The sequence below is a fragment of the Cervus elaphus genome, chromosome 13, assembly GCF_910594005.1.
Source record: "Cervus elaphus chromosome 13, mCerEla1.1, whole genome shotgun sequence".
NCBI lineage: Eukaryota > Metazoa > Chordata > Mammalia > Artiodactyla > Cervidae > Cervus > Cervus elaphus.
The window spans coordinates 23427735-23434420 of record NC_057827.1 but is presented as its reverse complement, the minus strand read 5'-3'; the positions used below and the strand labels follow the sequence as shown (position 1 = coordinate 23434420).

The 6686-nt window shown below is 43.1% G+C and overlaps 1 long non-coding RNA gene across 1 annotated transcript; it reads left to right on the top strand.

Moving 5' to 3' along the window:
- The first annotated feature begins 1229 nt into the window (after positions 1-1229).
- LOC122706230 lies at positions 1230-4954 on the top strand. The gene is made up of 2 exons (XR_006344344.1): positions 1230-1363; positions 3961-4954. It is a non-coding gene; the product is annotated as an uncharacterized LOC122706230 (long non-coding RNA).
- The last annotated feature ends 1732 nt before the right edge of the window (positions 4955-6686 follow it).

The following is a 6686-nucleotide window of genomic DNA, read 5'->3' as shown; positions in this document are numbered from 1 at the left end:
CACCACCCCAAATTCCTTGAGACTTACATAAACAAAGGAAGGGTAAATACAATCCCAATAACCCCATCATTCATGTGCCATGTGCTCAGACAGTTAAACAATTAGCCAATAATCAATAAGCCCGAGGTTACACTCCAATAGGTACAGAAAAATTTATGGCCTGTCTGGAGGAAGAGGTGATTAGTGTATGTGTTCTCTTAGGCGATGAGAAACCTGGATACGATCTTCAAGTTTCCCCTGTCTGGAGGAGGTCTTATGCTTCCGTTGTCGTTTCCATAGGCACTAAACACAGAGTTCAGAGTCTATTGGAGAGGTAGCCGAGCATGATCAGAATGAACAGGCCTAAGATGGGGTCCAGGTCCTGTGAATTCCTTCTTCACCACCAGAGGCCTAGGGTGTGAAGAGCTGAACAGAGGGCTGTGTGCTGTGGAGTTAGCACCTTGGGAGGTGGGAGGGGGTGGTGGGCAGAGAAAGAAGGAGTCTCAGGTCCTGATGGGTCAGAAGAAGGAAAATGGGGAGAGGGGGTCAGGACACAGGAGACGAGAAAACCAAGGATGACCAGAAAAGGGGCGGAAAGCAGAAAATGTAGGAAAAATGAGAGCAGCAAGAGAAAAAGGCAAAATAGGATGTGGGTAACCACAAAAACCAGAAGGAGACAGAGCAGAAGGAGGGAAGGGAACAGAAAGGAGAATGAGGAAGGGTGAAAGGAGGGAGAGAGGGAGCTGCACTGGGAATTCCTAATTATGTTCTTCCCCAGCCTTGAGAAATTCCACAGAAACAGAATCTGGAAAAACAGCGTATATTAAGAAACTATGTTAATGATTATCTTTCATGTTTTTCTTAGAATAATAGCTTTGTTACAAACCCCAAGGCCAGACACAGAAGGGAGTATGACTGGGATCATGAAAGCATGGACCTTGGAATGCCGGGTCAGCGCCAGGCATGAACGCTGCCTACGCACTTGCTGATTGTTCCCAAGACTGGCCCGGAAGGGAATGGCCTGGGGGTAAAAGCAAGGATATCTGGACTATGTCAATGAAATCCATGACATCTAGGAGTACGTGCTTAAAACAGCGTGTGTCTTGAGAAGGATAAGATCAAAGAAAGTCTTGTAGTCTGCAATTTGGAATAAAAGCTGGGCTCAGAGTTGACTCTGCACCTCAGTCCAATAGAGGCTGCAGGTCCCCTGACCCACTGCACCAGATTTTGTGTTCTGTCTTCATTCTTGTGGCTCGCTCCTGGACCGTTAAGGCAACAGTTGGCACCCAGCGTGGGGCTGGAGCAAAAGACCTCTACGAGTGCAAGTGAAACTACAGGGACGCAGAACCTGGGACGATTGAGAGGCCTCTGGAAATCTCCATTGGTAAGTCTTTCAGGCATTTAATCAGGGTTAAAATGGGAAATGTTGAGAGTGCAGAACACTATTGCCCATATATTTGTTTATTAAGACACCTCTTGAAAGTGGGAGGAGTTTCTATTAGTGAAGGGCAATTATTAGAATTGTTACAAGCAGTGGATAAATACTGCTGCTGGTCCCCATCAATAGGGACCTTAGTTTTAAAAGCCTGGGAAAAGGTTGGAGCTGAGTTGAAGAAAGAACATGCAAAAGGAACTCCGCTCCCTGTTTCTATTTGGAGTACGTGGGCATTAATTAAGTCAGTACTGGAACTTTTACAGGCTTCTGATTCTTCTGATGAAAGTGACGATGACTCTTTTGAAAAGCCTCGAAGTCCAGAGTATGTGAAGCCAGAGGGAAAGGGCAAGCCATCTGCAAAAACCGCTCCCTTGGCTCCCAAGGAGGGTGATGAGGGATTTTTTCCTCCACCTCCTTCCCACTGTCCTCCACCCCTACCACCTGCTTTTGCAGGAAACATTTTCAGTCGAGAGTCTATGCCCACTCCTCACCTTTCATCCATACAGAAAGGAATTTTACAAGCACAACGGGAAGGAGATTTAGAGGCTTTTCATATTACCTTTCCTATGACTGTTCATGAGAGTGTAGCTCTTGGTGTCGATCCTAACAACCCTAATGGAGTCTATGAGTCTGTTCGTGAGCCTTTTCCTTTTAAAATCCTAAAGGAATTAAAACAAGCAATACAAAATTATGGTGTAAATTCCCCGTTCACAGTAGAAATAATTCAGAGTGTGGCAGAGGGCAATCGTCTCATTCCAGCAGATTGGTCGGCATTAGCAAAAACAGTCTTGACCCCAGGGGAGTTTCTTCAATTCAGAATTTGGTGGCAGGATCATGCTGAGACTCTGGCTGCACACAATCAGACTCATAATATCCCTATTTCCTTGGAACAACTTATGGGGGTAGGTCCATGGGGGAGAGTGCAAGATCAAATACGTATGAATGATCAAGCCATAAAACAATTGCGAAGGTGTTGCTTGAGGGCCTGGGAGAAAATAGAGTCAAAAAGTCAGACTTCTGTTTCCTTTCAAAAAATTGTCCAGGGGCCTAAGGAGCCCTATATTGAATTTATTGCCCGATTACAAGAGGCAATCCGCCAGCAAGTCACAGATGCTGAGGCAGCAGAAGTCCTATTACAATTGTTGGCTTATGATAATGCTAACACTGATTGCAAAAAAGTAATGAACCCTTTCAAAGGAAAAGCTAGTTTAAATGATTATGTTAAGCTATGCCAGGGAGTGGGACCTGAATCCTTTAAAGTGGATTTATTAGCTCAAGCTATGGCTAGATTACAACTTCCTAAATTCCCCAGCACTTGTTTTAATTGTAGGAAACCTGGACATACTAGGGTTGAGTGTAAGTTCAAAAAAGGGAACTTTCAAAAAGGTAATTCACAAAAGGGGAATGTCCCCAGCCTCTGCCCAAAATGTAAAAAGGGAAATCATTGGGCAAATCAATGCCGTTCTAAATTTCATAAGGATGGCACCCCCCTTTTGGGAAATGGCTCCCAGGGTAAGCTCCCAGCCCCATCAAAAAAGGGAGCCTGTCCTGTTCAGACTCCACAGATGTCTTCCCCAACTACTCCTGCCAGCAACAATAACAGTCAGCATTGTGGTGACCCAAGGACGAAAGAGCAGATGAAACCAAGGAGGGTCTTGCAATGCAGGAATGGAAAAAGCAGACCCTTGTCATCCTTTCCTCCCCCTTCTTGTAACTATTAATGGATTTCAAGTCCTCCTGAGCAGTATAACCTGTCTCCCCTCCTACCCCATAGGAAGAAGGTATTTGCTTTAGTCTTCCCTCCACCCAGTATACGTGCCTCATCCAATCAGCAAATAACCCACAAGACCCCTATCCCACTCCTGTACCCTGGGTATAAAAGTGGACTGAAGACCCCTGTTCAATGTTGGTTCTCCCTCGAGCTGGTCCACTGTTCTAACAGTGTCTCCCATTCTAATAAACTTTATTTCCCTCTCATTCTGTCTTTTGTCTGGAAATTCTTTTCCAACCCACACCAGACCACATTTTTGGTGGCCTGTATGGGGACTTGGGGTCTCTTCCCCACCTCCTGGCTTCTCCTTTCTCATAGGGACCCTCTGCGAACAGGCAAGTGCTGTGGAAGCAACTGAGGAACTCTGGCCAGGGTTACCCTCTGGTGTGTTCCAAAGGCCCCACAGCTCACTGAACCCCAGTAGCTGCCACCCAAATGGGTGAGGGTCTCTCCTTTGTCTTCTTTCCAACTGAGGACTAGGCCAACCAATATTGTGTGGGCATGGCTCAGGCACTTAAAAGGCATTAGGGTGCCTGCCACATGAAGACTCCTGTGTGAGGATAAGGGGGACATGGAACGGATCAGGCCACAAGGGCATCTGCCCCCAGCAAGACAACTTCCATGCACCATGTCAGGCACATAGTGGTTGAAGCAAAACAGAGACAGACCCTTGTCCCCTGGCCACCGCCTCCCCCAGCACATTGTATGGCGGATTCCTCAGCCTTCTCCCCTGTCACTTTCACTTCTTTCCCTTTCGGTCCGGATTGATTTACAGGAGCCTTGGTGTTGCCTCTGAGCCATCCCAAGAGCACCTTCCATGTTTCAGGGAATCGCCCAGTGGTGAGTCACCCAGCTGCTCCCTGGGATCTCTATCTTTCTCTGCCCAGGTCATGTGGTGCCTTAGCTGAACGGTTCTCAGAGGTCACCTCTCACTCTTGTACACGACTATTGGGACGGTCGGCCATTTTTGTGCCGATAGTTGCACGGAGACGTCACTGAGACAAAAAGGGACGACTTTTTGCCAGTCGGTGGCTCTCAGTACCCCTGTTCTACGGCATAGAGGCTAAGGATGGGTTCTGGTATGTCTTGGGAGCCTCTCTCAGATTCACCCCTCGGCTACATTCTCAGAAACTGGAAAATTTTGACCCTGCAAAAGTCCTGGCCCCAATACAAACTGGGGGACCCCCCCCCCCAAAATGGCCTCTGAATGGCACACTAGCTTTTGTCAAAAGCAGGGGAAGGACTCAGAATTTCCTTACGGCCCTTCCTTCAGAATCTGGATTTGAGGGACTCAGGCCGCATGTGTCTTTTTGCCTCCCTATCTCCTTCCCTCTCTGTCTCTCTCCATCAGATTTCCTAGACAACCCCTACTCGACCTTTCATATCCACATAATCTCTAGGAAAGAATTCTGAGGTTCCCTTTGGTCCAGGTCTTTCTCCTATATTCAAAAGCTTGAAGGATCAAAAACTCTCCTTTATGCTTATCTCTCAGGTGGGGAGGGAACCAAGTTTCTCCCACTCCTAAACATCCTAAAGAGTTCCCTTCTAACTATTCCTGTTTCTCAGGGTGGAGAAGGACCAAGCTTCCCACACTCCTGCAAATTTCCTTAACCCTTCAGATTCTTCTGATGGGACAAACACCTCACTTCCCACCAGAAGGACAATCCAAGAATTTTATCAACTGATCTACCCCTAATATCAGTCAATTTGAGCATATTTGGTCTATAATTTAGGTGTAAAACTATGACTACAGAAAGGAAAGATGACTTTTTGACACAGGATGGCCATGATATTCTTTAGACTCCGGAAAAAACTGGTTAAAATGAAATTTTTTTTTTACTGACACTGCAAAACCGGTTCTTTTTGCATATGCAATTAGAAACAACTAGCTTGCTAAAAGCCCTGCCTAGGGAAAAGCTTGAAGTTAACTCTTTTTATATCCCTGAAATACACAGCCCACTTTGCCTGAGACCTCAGCCTTGGGCAAATTAGAACTTCAAGCAAAAAAAGGGGGGGCTGGTTCAAAGAGACATTTTAAATCTCAGGCAGGAAACTATGAAATCCCTGTCAGTCTGTCTGGATTTATGTATGTCTCACTGTGTGTCTTTTGGTTTTTTTTTATAATATTGCTGAAGTTGTGAGTTCTAATTTAATTGGCCTAAAGAAAAGTAAATGCTTACAAATCAGACAATTCTAAGTAGAAGAGAAATTCACCTAAGTGAATTTCAGATTCATGTGAACTGGGAAATATTCAATATTAAATATCAAGCATTAATGTTTGTTTGCTAATCTAATATAGACTTGTCAAAGAGTCATTAACATTAAGCATATTTTCATTGTACCTAGGTTTATTATAAGTTAAATATTGTTATATTGTTATATCTGTCACAAGTTTGTCGGCAAGGAAGCTACCTCAAGTGAAAAAACTTCAAAAAAAATGTAAATGAGATATGAGCTTTTAAACTCTATTAAGATTAAAAATGTCTGTCTAAAACAGTTTCTCTAGATTTTGGTAACCTGAATTTCTAGGGTTGTGCTAAACTAATAACAGAAGTTTATTGAATAGCTAGGTCATTTCCAAATAAAATAAGATTCTGAAACATTCATTACTGAATACTAACTTACAGAGAAACTAAAGATTTTGGACTATTAATAAATAATATTTGATGTCATCCTGAGATGTTCACTAGAATTTTTTTAGAAATTATCACTGGTATTTATGTTCACCAATCTATAGAATGCTAATATAAAGGTCAGTTCTTGGTTGTTTAAGGAAAGTAGGACGTGTGTGTTCAGTAAAGAAGGTATGAGGAATGAAGTTACATTTTATGAAGGGAAAAGGAAGTAGGTCTGACTTATAGTTGGCTGTTCCAGGATGGGAGAACAAACGGGTACAGAAAGTGATAAGAAGGTTTTATGGAAACTGGACCCCAAAGGAAGAGTTTTGTGTATAAACAAAAGTTTTCTTGAGATGTTGAACTGCCTTTGATAATGGATTTTAAGTTTCTTTACCTCTGAAGTGATCTATTCTTTGTTTACCTTTGAAATCTTCTTTTTTACTTTGGCTAAGTGAATATATTATTTCACAGTGATCTATATGATTCTATCTGACAGAGTATTATAAACCCTTTTGATATTTATTGACAAAACTGCCTAAATAGCTTGACTTCTAGCTGACTTTGGGATGCTTCAGAGGGCCCCTGAGACATCCCAAAGAGCTATTAAACTACCTGAGTTCATTTGACATGTTAAATTGCATGGGAAGTATTGTTGGAGGAGTGATGAATCTTCTCAGGTTATGTTGTATGGTTGATGTTACTTATATAGATATCCTAGAAATTATGTGAAATTCATGAAAATCTGATATGTCCTGGTAAAATGTTGTCAGTTATAATTTTAGTTACCATATTAAAGTGTTACAAGTCACAGCAATGACCAGGCTACTTTGTTAATTACAATTTAATTAGATTTTAAACATGCCTTGTATGGTTTCACTCTCAT